At 37.9% G+C, this 22,593-nt stretch overlaps 1 protein-coding gene and 1 long non-coding RNA gene across 3 annotated transcripts in view; one reads left to right on the top strand and one right to left on the bottom strand.

Annotated features, from left to right (window-relative positions):
- Tenm3 (teneurin transmembrane protein 3) overlaps positions 1–22,593 on the top strand; it is a 723,224-nt gene that overhangs the window by 65,153 nt on the left and 635,478 nt on the right. The window lies entirely within an intron of this gene.
- The window catches only part of LOC115062593, a 28,328-nt gene continuing 7,553 nt past the window's right edge, over positions 1,819–22,593 (bottom strand). Inside the window, exons 2-5 of one of the 2 annotated variants that reach the window (XR_003842533.1) lie at positions 15,642–15,785; positions 15,218–15,312; positions 9,285–9,341; positions 1,819–4,849 (exon numbers count right to left, since the gene is read on the bottom strand). This is a non-coding gene — a long non-coding RNA (uncharacterized LOC115062593). The remainder of the gene's footprint in view (positions 4,850–9,284; positions 9,342–15,217; positions 15,313–15,641; positions 15,786–22,593) is intronic. The other variant, XR_003842534.1, reaches the window with a different exon arrangement.

Here is a 22,593-nt window from a genome sequence, read left to right as displayed (position 1 = left end):
GTAACAAAGGCCTGAGATAAACAGTTTAATGAAGAAAATAATTATTTGAGCTCATGGTTTCAGCAATTTTGGCCCATGGTTAAGGCTCCATTGCTAAAGGATATCTCCGTGTGCTGAGATAGATGATTGAGATAGAGGATTATGGCATCAGGGGTGGTAGAGGAAAGATGTTCATCTTATAATACACAGAGAGAATAGGAAGGCATGGAAAAATGATGTCTAACAACATGCTCCTAGTGATACACTTTTTCCAACTAGACTCCATCTCTGAAATTGTCTATTCTCTCTTTGTTAGCTTGCAAAGTCATCAAAGTTGACTTCACTGATGGCAGTAAAGCCCTCACAATCAAGTAACAACTTCAAAGCCCATTAGTAGGCGAGCAAACCTTTCGAACATAAGTCCTTGAGAAGTATCTCAAAAAGATACCACAATGGACTCATGCCTATTTTTCTTTCTTCTATTTTTATACTTCTTATACTTACTAAAAATTTATCCTTTCTTCCAGATACCATTTTTTTCTTAATTAACATTACTGTGTGCTAGTTTCTACCCAGATAAAAATGTTCATCTTGGAGGGAAAGTCTTTAAGACACAGGATACTCTCTGAGGTAAAGGAAACATTCCATCCTGCAGGAATCTGGGTAAACAACACAAAGGTTTCAGGAATTCCCTGAAACTGACCAGATACACTAGATTTCTCACTCCCTAAGCTTCTATAAGCAATTAGGTCTACTAAAAGATATACTCAGACAAGCTGAAGTTTCAACCACCCAAGCCACCTGTAAGAAGTAGAAACAGCTGAACTGTCTAGAAGACTCTTGTGCTATCCATGAAGCTTAGAAGATGTTCATAACAACAGAACCACCTGGAAAGGTCTCTCTTAAACATGTTGAACTTCATGAAGGCTATGTAGTAAGCCCTAGATTTCTAGAATTGATGATCCATCATCTACTTTGGGGTGGCCATTTAGTGATGCAGATGTCTTTGAGTCATTTCTGCTCCTGTTAATAAACCCCCATCCAGATTTCTATAAGTAACCTCAATAAAACTCTGATGATATCTTTAATTTGCTCTGTTGTTATATATATATATAATATATATATTATATCTGTTACATATAAATTATATAATATAAATAGATATCATCTGTGTTATATATGGATGATATAAATGGACATTATATTATATACAGATGATATAATATAAATATATATATATATTATAATTCACCAATAGATACTATAAATAGAAATTGTTCAAGAATAGGGCTATATAACAAACATGACCAGAGGTGTTTATCACCATGCACTCTGGAGGGTTGTCCTTGTCCTCCCTTGGGACACTGTTTCTCAGAACTGCATTTGCATCTGGTCCCTCTTCCCTACTCTTGTTGCTTTATGGGAGACAACGAGTTTCCCTATACAATACTCATTAGATCAGATTCCTCAGATGAGTTTGAAAAAGAACAAGAAAACAGGATCTCTGATAATGTTTTGAAATATTCTGACCTTTTGTATCATCAAAGATAAGGCCAGTTTACAGGATTCTATTTGGGTCTTCACAAAGAAAAGTAATCAATGGTTATTGACATCCCTCAGAACAATGTGTATAAAATTATAGTGTCCTTTTTCTCTGGGTCTGTGAGGATCTTGGTTTCTTTGTTTAATGCAGATTTCCGTCTGGGGCCAGGAGCAGAAACCTGAATATCCACTTTCTTGTGTTTATTAATTGCCAAGTGTCAAAACTGTACACAGATTAGTGTATATGAGTTTAATGCAATTATTTCATCCTTTACATCTTTGGTTGTATGTTCATCGCCATACTAATCTCGCCTCTGAGTGATGCTCTTCAAGATTAGCTGTTAAGACCTTGGAGTTTCAGCTTCATATTGATTCTTCCTTAGATAAATTCTATTCACTCTTACTTTTAAAAAGTCAATACTATTGCTAGTTAAGGAACAGCTAGGAAACCTAGCCTGATGCTAGCTGTCTGGAGGTCATGCTTGAAATGTTCTTAATTCTCTAGTTAATGATTTTATTAAGCCAGTGCTTATTTGTCCTCCTCTGTAAGTTATAAAATATATAAAGCTATTATGTTTAAACATCCAACTGCTATTCTGAAAGTTAAAATACATTTGTAATGAGAGGAAACTGTCTTCTAAATGTATGAATGCCTTTCAAAATAGCATCATTTAATGAAGGACATTCTAGTCTTCTCTGGTAGTGACACAATGTTTCAGACACAATGTTTGAAAAAAGCAGCCCAGCTTTTTAAAAATTAGCTTTATAGATTATGTTTGCTGTCTTAATTTTAGAAAGGATTTCAGATCATCCTTACGTTTGGGTTCCCCACCACCACCTTGGCTTGTTTTGCTTAAGGTTATTCAACAATTGAAATGAGTCCACAAAGAAAGGGAAAGAGACATAGCTCTGCTTCTAGTGAAGAAGACCGAGGGGAGAGACTCGAAGTTGTGTTCGGGGACTAGAAATAGATTTCACCTGCTCATTTTATCCCTACTCTCTATTACCAGAAATAATTGGGAGTTGACTGAACTTAAAAGAATAATGAATATAATATACCAGCATATTTTTTCTATATGAGAAATGAAAATGTAAGATTATTTCCAAGTACTTAAATTGTCCTACAACAGTGTTTCCTTAAATAGAAGTCCACCTCACCAGTAACATCAAAACCAAACACCAAATAAGTATTATGCACATATGTAATAGGCATGTGGTGGGGCAGGAATGAGAAAGAAGATGGGATAGAGCAGAGATGAGAGAGGAGAAAGAGAAGGAGAAAGAGGGAAAGAGAAGGAAATTTGCATGCCTTAAAAACTTGAGGATTCACTCTTACAAACTTTAATAATTTTGATGGAACTCAATCTAAATGAACTGTTTTAATTTTTTTTTGCCCAGAATATGCTAAGATAGACATATAACTTCACCTTTTCCTAATGATTCAAAACCATCCTTATACATCTTAATGAGTAGAGCTCTTGCAAATACTGAAAGATGGCCAGACGTTTGCCCTTTATATTAACTAAAGTCACACTACCTGGCTGTTTTTCAGTAACTCTGTCCAACTTTTAATATTTTCCAGTTTTCCTCTTTTGAGTATTTCTTCTGTTCACTTGGACACTTCACATTTCAAAGTCATAAATGGATTTGTTGAAATTATGTATTGAGTGAATGCAACAAACTTTGGAAGTCCCCATGAGTGGTGTGCCTGGGGGCATTTTTTTCCATAGGGAATTTTGGACATTCACTTATAGCACTCATAATAAACCAGAACCTCTTCCTCCCTCTTCTTGCCTTATTTTTCCTTGGCCACACCACAGATACCCATGCCACTAAGCTCCATCTGTGAAAGGGAAAATTCTAATGAATCTAACTTACAAAATATGTGTATGCAAATGAAAAGAAAATACATCTCTATGTATGCATAGAAATGTAGGGTGCAACAAATGGATTGAACAAATGAGAACTATTTTCTTAGTAAGGAAAGTGTATATGAGTGTGTGCTTTCTTAGTACAGTTCAAAACTAGATGAATAGTCACAGAGCAAAGTCTCCATTAAACATACAACATTAGGGTTGGGGAAAGCCAATGGTACACAATTCTGTGTTCCAAGAATACAGTGAATATCAGAAATCACAAATAATACCAGCCCCTTTATGCACCATGCTTCTCTCTTGTACATGCATAGCTATAACATAGATTGACTTATGAATCATACCTAGTACATGATTTAACAACATGATAGCTCTATAAACCCCCCCTTAAGTGGAGACCTTTGCATTTTGCTTGAAGAAGACACTCTCCAGTTTTTCTCTAACATATTCATATTTCAGTACCATGACTTGTTTGGGAGACATTGCTAAGCATAACAGGGTGATTTGAATACAGACCCTATGCTGTTCCAAAAAATGGTTCTGATCGTGGAGGTAACAGGCAAGATATACAGAGCAGATACACTGACCAAAGAAATGAGTTATATTTTGGGCAAGAAGAAGCAATGCAGAATGAGAATTTATCCCGGTACTCAAAATGTCGTGTAATTTAACACATATGTATGGATTGCTTCTAAAATTTTCCACCTATTATTTTTAGGCCACTGTTATGAAATTGTAAAAAATGAAACTAATGATAAGTGGGACTATGATACACTTGATCTGCACTCAAAATACATATAATGCACATACAAACAAGTGAAATGTTTTCTATATTTGTATATACAATCTATTGTTTTATATATAACATAGGTGAACAGATGCTGTAAGTTCTCCCTCAGATACCATGGGTGCTAACAATCTCCTCCATGTTTATATTCTGGTCAGTGAAGAATCAATCACACAATCAGTGACTGCTTTCCTATATGCTTGGATGGAAAAGTGATGACTTGGGGTGCTTAGCCTTCAAAAACGTCAGAAACTATTCATAGAAAGTTAAATGTTTGAAGCAGCTACAATCCAGTCATAACCGCTCTTAGGGGGTCCTTTACTTACTGGGCTCCATATGCAGCAATTGAAATGTTAGTGCTGTAGGACTGCTTTGACTCTGTACTCAGAGAGAAGTAGGGTTTTTACTGTAAAGAGGGACTCTGTTAAGAAACTTTAGGAGCCCTCAACGGCTCAACAGAGTTTCAGAGGTTAAGCTGTGCAGTGCCCCATGGAGAAAGGTTCAGGTTGGTAAAATGGCTCCTTCATGTCCTTTCACCAATGCATGGTGGACACGAGTTCTTGGTAGCAGTGCCTCCTCTTGAGTCCTTTGGTTTTCTGCGACTTCTCCGGCTCATAGCGCCATTAAGATGGAAACACTTCTGCTTGGTTTTTCACAGCTCACATTCCTAAAGAGAAAACTAAGAGTCAACCCAAAGAAAAAGAGAGACCAGTGACCCCTGACCCCCCCCCTTCTAAACCATTGACTTTTACAGAAGTTTTAAGTTGAAAGAAAATTTAAGAAATAAAAGAGCAGAGACTTTGGTATAACACCAGCAACATAAACGCACAAACTCTCCCCAAACCAATACTAAAAAACAATAATAGATTTGGTATAGTTCAATAGCCCATCATTGGAGAACATCATTGGAAGCCTGTGCTTAGGCCTCAGTCTTCATATTTTATTTTTGAGGGTTTTTTTTTGGGGGGGTGAGGGGGTTGCTTTTGGTTTTTTGTTTGTTTTGTTTCATTTTGTTTGACCAGAAAGTGTGCACAAATGTATCCTGACGTGACATTTATTCATCACTGTAGTGTCACACCCAGTATTTACTCTACGCCCAAATCTTCATGTTCATCTATCCATCCCTTCCTTTTCTATTCCGATGGCAACCAGTGATCTTTTCACTGCACACACGGGTTTCTCTAGAGTGTGATATAGTTGGGATCATATAGTATGTAGTCTGGAGATCGCCTTCTTTCTTTCAGTTAGTAGCGTATATTCACACTTGGTCTGGGTTCTTTGTTACCACTGAGTAACATTCCATTGCCTAGGTGTGACACCTTCAGTTTTCTATTGGCCAACTGAAGGGTATCATAGTCACGTCGACATTTAGGTAATTATGAATAAATATCTCTGAGGAAGTGTGTGTGTGTGCATGTGTGCATGTGTGTGTGAAGTTTTCAACACATCCAAGTGAATACCAAAAAGAATGATGGTTAGATCTGGTGATAGGGTATGCTCAGTTTCTTAAGGAATTTACAAACTATTTTCCAATGGGCCTTCCCAACGGAATTAGGGAGAGGCTCTGATGCTCCATCTTCTGATCAGCCTTGATATTGTCGGAGGTTAGTACTGTGGCCATTCTAATAGGTGCATAGTGATATTTAGTTATTCCTTTAATTGCAACTATCTGGTAACAGGTTCTTGGACAATATATCATAATTCGGCATATGTATAACTGTTCAGCATGGACTTTTAGCATTTTTGGCTTTGGGGGGCATTCATTTTGATATTGCTCGGTTTTAGGTGTTCTTTGCACCTATGTCTAGCCACTGATTCTTAGAGATACCTTCTACAAATATCTTCTCTGAGGTTGTAACTTATTTTCTTGTTCTCTTGAGATTGTATTTTGTAGGTCAGTTTTTCAAATAGTAATTAATCCCAGTTTATTAATGCTTTGTTGGGAATATTTGTTGATGAAGGGATGGACTATACCATCAGTGATGTACACACAGGCATTACCAAGGACAACATCATTTATATTTTCTCCTGTGCTATCTTCTAGAAATTTCATAGGTTAGCATTTACACATAAGTCTTAAATCCTTTCTGAATTAATCAGTGGGGAGGGTGTGTGTACAGACATCTGTTACACAGAATGTCTATTTATTGAGACAATCTATCTCAGTGCCTCTGATACTTTGTTGTAGATAAGCATGTAGTTACATAAATCTAATTCTGCACTCGCTAGTCCCACTGACCCTGTTCTTTTACCAGCCCCACATTGCACTGATTTCTGCCCCTTTGCAGTAGATCCTGATGTTGGGTAATGCCAGACCTCTGACTCGGTTCTTCAACTTGAATACTGAGTTAGCCATTCTAGGTCTTTGCTTCTCCATAAAAAACATGATGATCAATTTGTTGATATCCACCACCAATCCCCCCCAAAAAGTTGCCCAGCTTTAAGCTGAGGTTGCATTGATCTGCAGATCAGGATGAGAAAACTGGTCCTTTCAAATCACTGAGTCTATGTCACTGAGATGGCCCTTAGAGGATAAATGTGCTTGCTCCCAAAGCTGAGAACGTGAGTCCCTGGAAACCACATGATGAAAAAAATTGACTTATGATCGTTGTTTTCTGGATTTCATCCCTTAGCATGGGTGTACACACACACACACACACACACACACACACACACACACACACACAAATAAATAAATACATAGATAGATGAGAGATAGACAAACAAACATATGTACATAATAAAAGTCCTAATCCTAATATCTAGATATAGAATACTTTGTTTAATTCTTATTTGACATCATTAATTCAAGTAGATTTCACATCATATTAATTACTAATATTAATTATTATTAATATTAACATAGAGTGCCATTTCAAGAATAAATGATAATACTTTAGTTTCAAACTCTACTTGATAATTGCCAATGAACAATATAGAAGCAATTTTGTGTATTAGCATTATTTCCTACATAAATTATTATCATTTATAATGGCATTACTTCCAGAAGTGTTTTATAGCTACTTTCAGTGGTTTTTGTGTAAATTACCTCATCATCTGTAATCAAAGATAGTTTGTGCCTTCATACCTTATCAGTATACATTGTATTTGTTTTTCCTACCCAGTTACATAAGCTGGGATGCCCTGCCCTAAACCCTGTTAGAATACAGCATTGAGAGGCAGTACTAAGTTGGAGAGCTTCAAGTTTCTCATCATTATATAATATGTGATGTAGTGTCATATATATATATATATATATATATATATATATATATATATATGTGTGTGTGTGTGTGTGTGTGTGTATTATGTGCATATGTATACTATATATAGTATATATAATAGATACATATATATTATATATATAATATATAATAGATACATATATTATATATATATACTCTTTATTCTCTAACTTAGTGACAATTCTTTATCTTTTTCTGTTTTTCTCTTTTCTTTTAAGACAAGTTCTCAATGTGTTGCCCTGGCTAGTCTGGACCTCACTATGTAGTCTAAGCTGGCTTTAGATTCACAGAGACTTGCTTACCTCCGCCTCCCAAGTCCAGTGATGAAGGGTATGTGCCACCACAGCTGGCCTTTCACCGACAAGTTCTAATCACAAACGGGTGTTGGACTTTGTGCACCTATTGCTATAACAACGTGACCTTTGTTCATTAGCTTGTTGGTGTGCTGGGCTGTATTAATCCACCTTTGAACCAGCCTTGTGTCACTCAAAACGAGTCCCACCCTGGTCATGGTGTGTGCTTCTCTGATGCATCATTGGATTTGACTTGCTAATATTTTTGTCAAGAAATGTTTGCGTCTGTGCTCGGATGTGTGAAAAATACCTGTCAGATTTGGAATGTAGGTTTGTTGAAAGGCAAACATGAAATGCTAGGTACACAGAAACTGCTGCATATAGGTCTTTAGCAATGTGAAGGAGGAGGGGGAGAATCCCATAGGAGACCCAGTGGCTAGGTCTCAGTCTTTTAGGAAACCTGTGTCCCAGCCTGTGAACTTCACCAGAGCTTCTCATCCCTCCCTCCCGACCCCTCCTTCCCTCATCCCTTTACTCTATGGGAGGGGATGGCTGCAAGAGCTGTGGAAGATATTTCCCCTCCCCTAAGTAGCCAAGGCTCTGCTAAAACCCTAAGAAAGACATTGGCCTTTCACAAAAGAGTTTCTCTTGAGGACAGAACTTGCACAGAAGAACACAAGGGTCTGGCATAGTTCAGAACAGATCCTTCTCTCAGCATAAAGCATGGGGCAATAATTCTTTCGTGATTACCATGTGGACCTGGTATAGCTCCTGGAGGTGCCACCCACTAAACTGTGACTTCCCCCATGACTGAGTGCCCTGCCCTGCTCATCTCTCATGTTTGGCTGTTCGGAGATTCCCATAGTTCATCAGTCACCACTCAGCTGTTGCTCCATTGCCTGCTTCCTCAGAGCTCTGCATTGTGATGTTTCCTATTTGCTCATCTGATTTCCAAAACCGGAAGCCTATTTCTCCCTGTGGCTTCCGGTTTCTCCTTGTGGCTTCACCTTCTTAATAGGTCTAAGAAAAATTGTTCATATATTTTTTTGCTGAGGTTTTTATATTTTACTAGTTGTTACGACAAAATGAAGACTCCTTCTCAACCTATACCGCATACTATAGACTGTGAGGCAGCACTAATTTGGAGATGATCATAACGCACAGTGAATTGTTAGTCCCATACTTGTACGGGCGCGCGCGCGCGCGCGCGCGCGCGCGCGCGCGCGCGAGAGAGAGAGAGAGAGAGAGAGAGAGAGAGAGAACACACACACACACACACGAACATGAACACACATGATTTGCCCCACACAAACACACACACATTTCTTTCTCTTCTTTACCAATGGATACATCTAAAGGACGTCCAGATATTCAATGAAATGATAAGGTCCTGAATCTGGGGGGGGCTGTAGGCCTGTTCTCTTCCTATGACCTGTGGAAGTTTAGCCTATTCAGGCCTTCAAAGGAATCTGTCCATTTTCATTCCGACACCGTCAAACAGTGGCAAAATTCTCAATTCAGTCAAAATTAAATAATAAAATATTTTTTTAAATCGCGTTCTTACCTCTCTTCCCAAGGTCTTGTGTGTTCATGCCTCCTCTATTATTGCCTTTCTTAACTCCTGAAAACACAATTGATTCATTCAATAAGTATTTATTGTACAGTTTTTATGTCCCAGCCTCAATCCTGGATGTTGCCAATTCACAGGTAGACATAACAAAGACCACCCTTATAGAGGTGACATAAAACAGGAAAGCAAGCCCGCATAAATATATAAATCTAGATACAGGTTTGTATATCTATAATGGGTATATGTATATGTGTGTATATATGAACAGGTAAATTATCTGTGATGTTATAAATCAATAAGAGCTATGGAAAAATACACAACCCAGTGGAATACGTGAGATCAGGAGGACCATTGGGTGGCAGACAGGTCATTTGTCATTTTAAATGAGGTGGTCAAGTAAAGCCTCATTGAGAAAAAGATATGTGAAGGCAGACTTGGATGAGAGGTGATGAGAGGAAATGAGTCAGCCCAGAGGTTGGGAGTGGTCAGTGCCTGGTACCAAACATGCTCAACATGTGGGAGGAAGAACAAGGAAATCGATTGCCTGGGATGGAGTGAAAGAAAAAGAGGCGTCTAAAAGCTGAAATCTGAGGGGTAATGAATGGGAGTCGCATTGTTTGGGGCCTAGAGAGTCACAGATTGTGGCCTTTGCTCTGATTGATCCTTTAGAGACCGCACAGTGTTAATTAAAGCCTCAAGGTGATCAGATTTAAATGTATTTATTTTTGTGATGGGGTAACACTTGAACATCATGTAGCCAAAAAATGATCTGGGCCTAACAAATAACAAAGTAACATCTAGTATGCAAATTTTATATTTGTATCCCATTCAGAATTCTGATCCACTTTAAAAATGAGGCCAGTTAAGTATCGATCTCTTCTCTGATTGGAATAATTAGCTCTAAAATGTATATTAAGGTGAAATCACATTTAATGTCTACCAGAGTCTTAAAGATCTGCAATAAAATGAGTCTCTAATTGGCTATTTGAAGGCATTTTTGACTGTATTAGACATTACTCATTCCATATTTAGTTATTCAAAGAATAAAGTAGGTTAAATCAGCATTATTATCCAGAGTCAACGTGCCCCCAAATCAATCCTACATGCTGGAGATGTAGAAAAAAAACCTTTAAAGTACACCAAAACCACATTTTCCACTACACTCAGGACAGGCAAGCTTGCCTTTTAGTGATGTAGTGACATAGCAGGGTCTCTCCAAAGTCCAAAAATCTGCTCCCCTGACATCTACATATACTTCCAATGGCTTCACTTGCTACCAGTCAACTAATGTCTGAGCATGTGAACTGAAGATTCTCTTGGTACCTGGTCCTCCATAAAATAGAGTTGCTGAGCCAGGACAACTCAAATATCACAACCCTCCTCCTACTGTGGTGCCAGGTCAATGGTACACGAATGCTAACCCTAACCATAATCCCTAATAATAACTGGAGCAATACGCTACCCAAAAAATAACCTACCCAACCCCCACCATAACCCTACCCTACTCTAAGCATGACCCTGTCCTAACCCTAATCATAAACCTAACCCTAGCTCTACCCTACCCCTACCATAACATTAAACCTAAACTCATACTAACCTTAACACCAACCCTACACTAACTAACCTTACCCTTAGCCCAATCCTTGCCCTACCCTACTCTAACAACATCCTATCCCTAACCATACCCTAATACTAACCTGTACTCTAACCCTAAACTAACCCAAATCCTAACAATACACTAACCATAATGATAACCCTACCCTAGCCCTATCCTAACCTTAACTCTAAACCTACCCTAGTCTTAATACTACCACAACACTAAGTCTATCAACCTTAAGCCTAACCCTACACTAACCCTACCCTAACATTAACCCTAACCCTATAATAAGCCTAACCATACCCTAAGCCTAGCCCTGCCCTAGCCTAGCCCTCCCCCGATCATGCTGTGGTCCCCCCTACCTTACTTCCTCCCACCTCACAGACAGTGAGCCACATCACAGAGTAAATCAAGCATAGCAAGATGCTGACAAAGACTTTAAACACAACCATATCGTTTTTCTTACAGCATGTTGTCGTATTTTACATGCAGCCTCCCTGTTTGAGTAGATTATCTATTTTTTCAATCGTTCCTTACCTCATTTATAAATGAAACTAACGAGAAGTATGCATGTATAAGAAAAACAGAAGTTCGTACTTTCTGTGGTTTCTGGCAGCCACTATGGGTCTTGGATGCTATCTGCGGCGAAAGAGAGAAAACTACAACGCCATCCAGAACCGTGCGTTTGAGCCACTGGTGAGACTGATTGGGAAGGGAAGTGAGGTACTTTAGTAATAAAGAACGCTCTGGTTTAGGTATAGATTAGTCACTCAGCATCGGAATGACTCACGGTGAGATTTGTTTGGGGGAAGCAAACTATCTTCAGCTCAAAAATGCCTTCAGCCGTGGTCATTATCTTGCTCCTTCCCTGGAAACCTGTAGAATTCTCAAGCAGATGTGCAGATCTATGGAGCCCTTCCGGTTCCTTTTGTGTGAACCACGCTGCTTTCGTTATCACTGACTAAATGAACCACACTTGCTGGACGAACTAAACCCAGAAAAGAAACGAACCTCACAACAAAACTTTGTGTCGCTGAACCTGCATGATCTGAGAGTCCCCTGTGCTCTGGACCCTGTCCATACAGCCCAGGCATGACTGAGCCCATAGGAGCCCCAAACCACTACACTTGCTCCACATGTGAAGGATCCTCAACATGGACCTTCTAAGAGAGCTTTCCTGGGAGAAAGTAAAGCCACCGATGTAATATTTCAAGACCACAAATCACCAATATATGTGGCTTTATCAATATATATGATATTAATATATATGATATATACAGCATATTTTATATATCATGTATACTATATACAGCATATGCATATATATGTATATATGTATATATATTATATATATATAATATATATATATATATATACATATGCACATGTGGTATTTAACACATGCTAATGAGATCAGTCCCAGGAGAATTTATTGGTAGGATACCCTATATTTCAATTATGCATGAAGTCATGTTAAAAATTGGGGGCTTCCAATGTAAGGGATTAAATAAAAATGACTTTCAAAGTATTCATCCACAGACGCTGCCTTGGTGCTTCTTAGAAATATATGTGCAAAGGGTTAATGCTATATGCATGGTAGACATGAATAGATAAATTTAAAAGCAGCTAAGAACATAGCAGCCTGCACACAACTTTTATAATTGTGCGTTCCTCCAGAGATAATGGATATCATTATCAGCCGCGCCTGTCCTAGGAAACTTGGCAAGGTTAGGATTGTTTGTTACAGCTTTGGTTATATTAACATACACATTAATATTTATAAATATTTGATGTCATGTTAATTTTTCATATAAGATGATTTATGTAATGTTGCGCTGCCCTGTTAGAGGGCATTTGCAATATGCCTCAAAAGGGATCTGAATTGATGCATGTTCTTTAAGGGACTTTGCCTGTATATCACTGTTCTTACAGCACATTATTCTGAACAAAAGTGTTTCAAAATAAATTATGTGAATTGTGGATTTACTCCATTAACATTTTAAATAAAACATAAAGGAAAAGATCGTGCTGAACTGACTCGCTACACTTTTAAAAGGATCTCTGGTCTCCCACAGCAGAATAAAGTTTACTGAATTACTCTTTCTCAAAAATGAACTTACCGCACAAGCCATGTCTTTGAAATTATGATGTTATCTATTCTATATAGTATGCCACATAGGCTATTCAGAATAAGAGATTAACTTCAAATGGAACAGTTATAGTATTTTATGTGGGATTTTTGGTAGGCTTTGATTTTTGCCAACTTTCTTCTGCTAAAATATGTTTTGCTGTGACCATATTTGGATACTAAGAAAACCAAACATGAATTAAGGAAGATGTATTTGACAAATTAAATGTAAGTTATTAAATTGGTATTAGTTTTGGGATGGAAAATATTAATCTGTTTCTAGGATGTTTAGGAGGCTTTAATGAGAAAAAGCCTCATTAGTTTATATATGTATGTATGTTAAGTTGACTATGAAACCAGTGGTACACAATATGAATAACTATACATTTGTTTAGTATAACAGTTTTATAAGGTAATTCATTAGTTTACAGTAAACCAGTGGCATTATTAATAAAGCTTTGCTTACTTTCATTTGGTTCAAAAAGACCATTGAATATAATATGAGGAAATAAAATCAGAAAGTCTGTTTCATATGGTAAATCATTTCTGTAACAGCAGAAGCTGTGCCTACGCATTTTTGATAGGGGGTTTCCTACAGTGTTTCTAAGCATGCCCTGTGACTATGCTGTCAATATGGGACTTGTTAATATGGTTTGAGCTTCAATGCTTCTTCCTCACTTTCAACAATGTTAACAGTTGCTTTTACTGCCCCCCTTTTCTGTGTTGAGATTCAACTTTGCTTTAAGCCAAATAACTCATCATTACACACACACACACACACACACACACACACACACACACACACACGTGTGCACACACCCAGAATGAAACATGCTTCAATGCAGGGCACTTCACATCTGGTTGTATCTGCATCCAGAACTGATTTAGTAAACCCAAGTACTTTGCAAACCCTTATGTACAATGTGTACCTTGAATAGAATGTTTGTTGTTTTTTAATTAATGATCCTTGATATGATAACTGTTACTTTTCCTTCCATCTTCCTTGCTTTGTTGAAACCTTGAGAAACTTAAGAAATAAAACTCCAGAAATTAACTTTGATTTGACATTATAAAATTTGGCTTTCTCTTTCCATCCAGTTTTATAAAATTGACAATTAATTTCAGTAAAATGTAATAGACCTTTCCCTCATATTTTCATACTCAAATTAATTCTGTCATTCCAATTATTCACATTACAAAAAAAAATTACAGTAGGTCACCAGGGAGAAAAATGCTTTAATTTGAGGCCACCCAGAAAGATCTTTGGCAACAAAGCAAATGGAAATATAGGGAATAAGGGTTATGTCCCCAGGTGACAGTGAGCAGGCTCCACCCAGTACATAAGTAGTGACTCATTTTGCATTCATTTCATACACAGCATATAAAAATGCTGCTGGTGTGCATAGTCAAAAAGCAAAGTGAGCAGTAGCTAAACTGTGTATTTAAAAGATTTGAGTTAGGTACCAAGTATATTTACAGCATAATATGTGTGCTACACTCAGGAAACCTTTTATAGTATATAATATATAATACAAAGAACAAGAAAACATGGACATAAGTATGCCTTACTCCCTAAGCTATATCCTGCCAGAGATCAATCAGGATGTATCCTTCAGAATTTTGGAAAAGTGAAGAACCAGAAATGTAAATGGTGTGTGATTAAAAAGTTGGGGAATATAATAAGCAAACTTGTTAGTCATATTATTAAAACCACTAGTTAGGAAAAAAATACAGTAGATCACCCATAAAGGAAAAAAATCCCCAGAAGTTAAAAGATGTCTGTACTAAGGATGGGTAATTAAAAGAGGAAAATCAAAGTTTGATCCCACACAACGGTGAGGATTGCACCTGATGTAATCAGCTTAGGAGATTTCTGAGTTGCACAGAGTGTGACTATGAATTAGGTATAGTTAACTTTACGAAGAAGATAAAGTTCACCCATCGATCTGTGAAAGCATCTTTTTTATACTACCAAAAAGCTGAAGCTTGATTTACTTAGAATACAGGTGAGCTGAAAAGCAATAGAGAGGAATGGGGGAGGGGGTGTTATATGGTACGTAGGAATAGGTATTTTAAGATCCACCAATACATCTGTGTATTTTCCAAACCCAAAGTCCTATATTACTGCTATTGTAAACATTCTACTCAAATCATAAAATTTCAAAGAAATACAAACATAAGCAGAGGAGGGTACTTACTCACCTTATATTGCAGTAGTTTATCTAGATCTAAGAGAAACAAAGTTTTCTTTTCCCCTTAAATATGATGTAGGGAGTGTATGGTCTCAGAAATTATAACTGTAAGAACAAAGTATAATTCAGAATTTTATATCTGAAGATACAGAAATCATTAAAGATTAAAGAAAGTACAGCATTTGTAAATTAGTATTTCACTGAGTTAAAGCAATATGTCTAGGCATTTTCCCAGTTGAACATGGAGACAGTTTCACTCATGATGTTCCTGACAAAATTTGAGAACAAGAAAGATACTCCATAGCTGATAGACACTTGTAAGACTAAGTGGATTGAACTTATACACTTGCAAATCACAATTCTTTTTAGAGCCAATTAATACCATGTGTTCATTATCACAGCCACCAAGATGCTCTGCCACCCACTTAAGTAACCTGAGACTTAGCTGACTTCATGTAAATTCCACAGAGGCCACTTTTCTGGAATTCTCCTCTCTTCAGTCAGAGACTCAGTTTGTGGATCTTCAAAGGAAGCCAGGGTTGACTAAGGAGACTCAGTTCTGGCTGAGCATTGTATGTCTAGGAAGAAAAGAAAGTTTGTAATTAGGCATCCTTCTCTTTTGTCTTTAGACCTGAACAGTTGTTTCTAGGAAATCTTTAAGACAAAGTTGCAAGGTTGTAGCAACAATTACCTGGTCATTGTACTATGTGGATGATGGAGACTTTGGGGTTTGCTAGGTGCCTTGAAAGGCAAGAACAACTACTGGTTAGAAAACCAGGCAATACTACTCATAAGTGCAAACCTTTCAAGTTTAATGACACCGTCTGTGTGGATGCTTTCAAAAGCTGAGACGAGAGTCTACAGAGGGGGCTTTCTAGTCCTTTTTATGTGGCAATTTTTACCCCAAGATGAGATGAAATTGTTATTTGACTAAGTAGCCTCCCTTTGTTAGACAAGATAGTGATGTGAAATACCAAATAGCTATGACCAGGCCACCTGCAAAACCAAATGGAATTTAATTATTTCTATCACTCTCTATTCCATGAACCATGTTGATGTAAATATAAAATATACATGTGGTAGGGGGTGAGGAAGTGAAGAGCGGACAAAGGGATTGCTTTCTACAACTTAACCCTGAACATATGGCATGCCCATACATGTAAAATTAATGTGCCCAGTATAATCAATCATTTAACAGTTGATCAGTCACTGCACGTCACAGCAAACTACGTTGGGCTCCACTAATATGCATCTGTTAAGATGAGAAACCTAAATGGATAAAGCGAGGCACAGCCGTAATCATTTCTCTTTCTGTTTATGAATATAATATGAGTCTGCCTTTCTTTACACTAATTCTGCAGCTTACAAAATATGGTGTCACCGTTAAAATTAAAATGTGTTTAATGTTTATGTTTAAGACTCTTATCATTAATATGTCATTTCAACAAAAAAAAGCAAAAATAAATATCAGGTTTAATTTCTACTCTGATTTTAGTTGTTTGTGTTAAATTCTGTCTTTATGAAGACTCTGTCGTAACATGAGGAAATGTGAAAGAAGACCATTAAAAGTCACAAGAATGAATGCGCAGGGGCCGATACAGATGTGCACTTTTCCTTCCACGATGGATGATCTATTGTTGTTCACAGAAAGTGATTAGACAAGTTCGTTATTGCTTTACTACCACACAGAAACAGTCGCTATCCCCACTCGCTCCCCAAGGTGTCCTCTAACAGACAGTTTTTAATGATCTGTGATTCCAAGTAGCAGTAAGCTTGCAATTCACCCTGCTTAACTTCCCTGATGCTTTGAAAAAGATGACCAGATTCTAGAACCTAAAGGCCTTTGGAACAGTGACAGCCCTCTTGGAAATTCTTTACCAGACAGACAAATATTTCTTTTCTCCCCATCTACAGCCAGTCTTCAAAACAGCGATTTGTTTTTAACCTTCATAGACCAATCGCTGAAGACCAAATCCTCATTCCTGGGTGGAACCTGAGAGAGCCAGTGTAACTTTAACTGGAAGAGAAAATGATTTTAGAGCAACAGATAAAGGGATCTAAAAATGTGTTATATTTGGGCAATTTTATTCTAAATCTGGGTTGCACATAAAAACGGATAAGTGTGCTATGGCACAGTGGGAACTAAAGTTTTGTCACGCTCAATTATTTGAAGTTATAGCTTCAAACACAGAGCACACAACAACAACAACAACCCCAAAAGGCAGTTTCTTTGTGTGGTTCTGGGCTGCAAATATAGCTCAGTGGTGATGCTCTTGCCCAGTGCACGTGGGGCCAAGGCATCGGTCTCAAGTACTGTGAAAGAAAAAGCATTTCTCTCTCATTAAACTCTAGTTTGCACTTCAGCTGATGAGTCTATTTGAGCATAAATGAAGTTATCATTAGAACAAGTTCTGTTTTACCAGGAGATATTCGTTAGTGTTTATGTGTTTGAGCTTTGAAAACGAAGATACTTGGCCTGGTTCAACTGACATTGGACAAATTCTTCACCCTTCAGTGTTCTCAATTTAAGATGGAGAGGATATTAATAACTGTGTGGGGAGATATTTGTGATGATTTGCTTGAGATAATGTATGGTACGTTCTATTGATCATCTGTTATCTACCTGCCAATCATCTATCTGTTTAATATAAACTCATTTTAGAAATGTGATTAGGAGGAGGAGGGGTGACATAGGGACTCAGTAGGGTGTGGCAGGTTACTAGTGACAAACCAGAAGGATTTATCCTCATACTTTTCTTCATTACTCATAATAAAACCCTTTCTATTCACAGAATATGGAGAAACTGGATTACAGACCTAAGTGGTTAATGCTTCTTGTTGAAGTCACATCCCATAGAAGGAAGTAATGATAAAGGAAATTAATGATGGGATGTGTAGTAATGATGCTTTGTGTTTAAAAAGAAAATCCAATGGCCTTCAGCAGGAACATCGCTGTGTTGCTGAGTGTCACCTGAGCATTAGCTAGTGGCTCAAAAGTACCTGGTATCTAGGCCCTTTCTAAATTTTTTGACGGTCTTTTTCTGAAATTTTTTTTGAAAAGCATATGTGTTGAATTGATTTCTGTTCCATCTCACAGAAACTTCTTTAATTTCTTGCAATAACATTAGTATTTATTTTAAAAAGTTCATTTAAAAACCACTATAATTTTTAAAAATAGACAGAACATTGAACAACAAAATAAACAAAACTTGTTTTTCTTTTTCTTTTTTTTTTTTTTTTAAACCTATCATGCTGGAGATTGACCCCAAAGCTTCACGTGTCCTAATACAAATTTCACCACAGAATTATGTGATATACACTAGTCAGCGCAACGTACAGAAAGTGCTTTGACAAAGGGAAACAAAAGAATACTCTCCCAGTTCCTCAGTTACTCATTCTTCTACACTTTAGCATGATTTAAAATCTGATTTTCAAGTAACACAGAGCTTTCAGCTTAGATTTCTCTAGAACAGTTAGTTCTCAACCTTCCTAACCCTGAGATGCTACAATACAGTGTCTCCTCTTGGGGTTCCCCCCACCACCACCACCAATAAAATTATTTGCATTGCTACTTAACTTTAATTTTCCTAATGTAAATATCTGATACACAGAGTATCTGCTGCATGCGCCTCAAAGGGGTCGGGGACCCACAGGTTGAGAACTGCTGCTCTATTAGGATCTCTCACCCCCTTTTTCTTGTGAGCTTTGGTTTCTTATAGGGAAATCTCTCAACTGGAAGAATAAGTAAAGTAGATTTCTTTGCAATGACCTCATTTTATCTGGAGAATGATGAAAGCTAAACTATCAATTAATTTACCATGGAATTTAGCCTAGCACAATAGATCTTAATCTTCTCTGTGTATAAGAATTAGGAATGTTCTAGAAGAGTTATGATATTGTTCATGTATTGATTCCGTCCTCAGAGATTCTAGTTCTGTATGATTGAGGCAGAGCCTAGAATGGTATATAAGAGGTGACTCTGATGAGATACTCTAAAGGTTACACTTTAAAATATTGCTTCCGAAAATACCTTCAAGGGAAGAACATACTACTGGGTTATTAGGTTCCAAACGGTGAGCCCTGAAAACACACATACACAAGCAGCATTATACAGATTGAGCAGATTGCATTTATTTATTAATGGAAAGGGGAGCACATGAATTTGCGAGAGGAGCAAGAGGAGAGGGTACATTATGAGGGGCTAGAGGGAAGAAAGGAAAGAGGGATGATGTGAGTATATTATAATCTAATAAAAATTAAAATAGATCTAAATAAAAGTTGCTGTAGGGGTCAACCAGTTGATTGAATGAGTAAAAGAGGCAAGTCTTATATTTTGATTCAAATCCCTGGAACCAACATAAACATGGGAGGGAAGAACAGACTCTGTAAAGCTGTCTTCTGATCTCTATATGCACAAACGCCCACATACACACACACACACACACACACACACACACACACACACACACACACACATACAATCTAGGGAGACAGACATATACACAAATAGTATTAATAAATAATATAAGAGAACTTTAGTTTCAGATTTCTAAAGCTTATTTGCTATCAATATAACCTTCAAATTTCTGTAAGATTATCATCTTCAAAACGATGGAAATAGCCTGATGTGACAGCTTATGCTTACAAGCCCCCGGTACTTGGCGGCTGAAGCCAGAGCATTGCTGTAAGTCTGAGTTAGCCTGGACTACATATCGAACTTTGGGTAATCGTGGGATACGAAGGGAGACTTTAGTCAAAAAGCAAAACAAAAGAAAAAAGATTTCAATAAATCCAGTGTGATTACTAATGTTTGAAAATAAATATTACCTGGATCAAGCCAGATTTAATTCCAGTTTCCAAATGACAGGGCAAATTCTTGGGATAAGGTCCAGCATCCTCTCACTGGTGTGGAGACACTCAAAGCAGAAATGTGCACCTCCACTGGAGCAGGATACAAAACCTAGGGTCCCACAGGCTCAGTCTTCCTTCTTTATTCTCCCTTCTATTTGCACTCAGTCTCTCTCTCTCTCTCTCTCCATATATATATATATGTATATATATATGTGTGTGTGTGTGTGTGTCTATATCTATCTATCTAATCTATCTATCTATCTATCTATCTATCCATCCATCCATCCTCCCTCTTTTATAGACTTTTAGTTTGTAATCTTCTCATGACCTACTTTGCCCCTCTTCTAGATATCTTATCCAAGGATAAAAGAGGAAAGGGTAAATCCTGCTCTTTCATAGGTGTGTGTGTGTGTGTGTGTGTGTGTGTGTGTGTGTGTGTGTGTGTGTGTGTGTGTGTAATGCTCTATGGAGGTTAGGGTTAGGAGAAAAGCATTAAATACATACAGAAGGGCTTTGATGGCTGGGTTGGAATTTTCTTTCTTACATACTGCTCTGGGAAGGCCTAGCTGGCTTCTCACATTTTTCCCCTAAACCAAACAAAATCTGAGCTGTACCTGAATTGGAGAAATTAAGTATCAAGTCACATGGCCAGAGCAGTTAGCTTTTCTTTCAGGAGCCTTTGACTGTGGTTTTCATCTACATCATTCTTTGTTACAGAGATTATCACGTGGCAGGCCAATTCAAGCTTATTTTAGCATATTAGAAGTGAGCCAAAGTTTTAGTGTCTTTACGGGACCAGCAAGATGGCTTGGCAGGTCCTAAGTTTGATGACTCCTGGTCACATGTGGTATAAGGTGGGAATGGATTCATGGAAGCTCTGTCCTCTGCCCACCTCCAACACGTGAGTAAATATAATTTTTGAAAGTATTTTTTTAAAAAGCTTTTCCTCAGAGAGAAGGGATGCTTCTGACATCTCCTTTACACAAAGGACCAACTCCATGACCTATGCCTTCTTAGGTGCAAAATCCTATGACTTGAAATTGGGATGTTTGGATGATCCAGGTCTGATTTCTTAGAGAAATCGATTATGTATCAAAGAAACACAACTTTGGACTGAAAGTGAAGAAGGGGGCAGAGGAGGAGGAGGAAGAATAAGCCATCGGATCACCGTTGTATTTGCATTGTCTAATAAAGCCTTAAGGAGGTTGTTTGCCTTTTGCTCCCATTTCAGATGGATCTAATGGTCCATGCTGTCCTGGAGACACAGGACTGCACAGGGCTGGAGTGTATCACGAATATGTATGTTAAAAGTAGCAGTGGCAGGAACACCTCCCCCCCCCCCCAGGCATCTCCAGATGAAACTGTAACTTCTAAGATCAGCCACCCACAACCGTTCATAGGTAAAAATGTAGAAGTCACCTCTCCGTGTGGACGTCTGCGGTTGATTTTTCAAAGACAAGAAATTCTCTGATCTGAGACAAAAATCCTAAATGATCTGTTAATGATTTGGGATTTTAAACAGTTCGCTCTGAACGCTGGTTCTTATAATCAAATTTGACATGAAAATAGGACTGTCATTAAATTCAAGGAAATACCATCGTTTAATGCTTAATCACATTAAATTTCAGATAATTAGTATGTCATGAAGCTGCGTTTTGGAAACATGAGTTTGAACCCTACTTCTTAGCAGACCATGCAGCTTCATAGACATTTAACCTCAGAGGGGCTCAGTATTAAGTTGTAGCTTCAGGGAACTGGTTTGTGGGAAAAATAACCTATTTATTCATTCCATTTACGTGTTTTATTGAATACATATGCGTAATTAAAATGCCACTGCTGACAAATATTTTACTCTGATTAATTGCTACTAAAAACCACTCTTTCCTTCAAAAGAGAAATTTGTGTTCCCGAACCTGTCTTGGGAATAATCGGGACCATTCTTAGGCTCCAGTGTGATGTGCTGAGGCATGTCTATGGGGTTCTTGTTACAAGCAGTTCCAACTGTTGGTCCTAAACATTTCGTGCGTGGGGGTGTTGTCTGAGAGATGGGAGGGTAAGGAATAGGCTGAATTTCTTCATGTATCAAGTTTCCACAGGCAATTCTGGGAAGGCTAAACCAAAGACTTAAATCTCAAGCTAAGCCACTAAAATTATGGTGAGTAATACTCTTAGGATATTAACGTACGTATTCTAGGTCACCCATGCCCATGGTTTTAGTGCATCTTCGTAATTCCATGTACTTGACACCGCACCGCTGGCTTTATCTGACTGCTCTAACACCTCATGATACCTTGAAAGGAACAACTGATGTCATTCAATTAAGAGTTAGGATCCTCAACGAAGGGAGTTGAATATAGCACCTTACATGACCCAAGATGCAAATGATGCACAGTGGTTTTTTTTTGGGGGGGGGGCTTGGTTTCAAGACAGGGTTTCTCTGTGTTGCTCTGGCTGTCCTAGAACTCACTCTGTAGACCAGGCTGGCCTCGAACTCAGAAATCCACCTGCCTCTGCCTCCCAAGTGCTGGGATTAAA

The sequence above is a fragment of the Mus pahari genome, chromosome 19 (assembly GCF_900095145.1).
Source record: "Mus pahari chromosome 19, PAHARI_EIJ_v1.1, whole genome shotgun sequence".
In the NCBI taxonomy this organism is placed as follows: Eukaryota; Metazoa; Chordata; class Mammalia; order Rodentia; family Muridae; genus Mus; species Mus pahari.
This window is presented reverse-complemented; position numbering and strand designations above follow the sequence as displayed.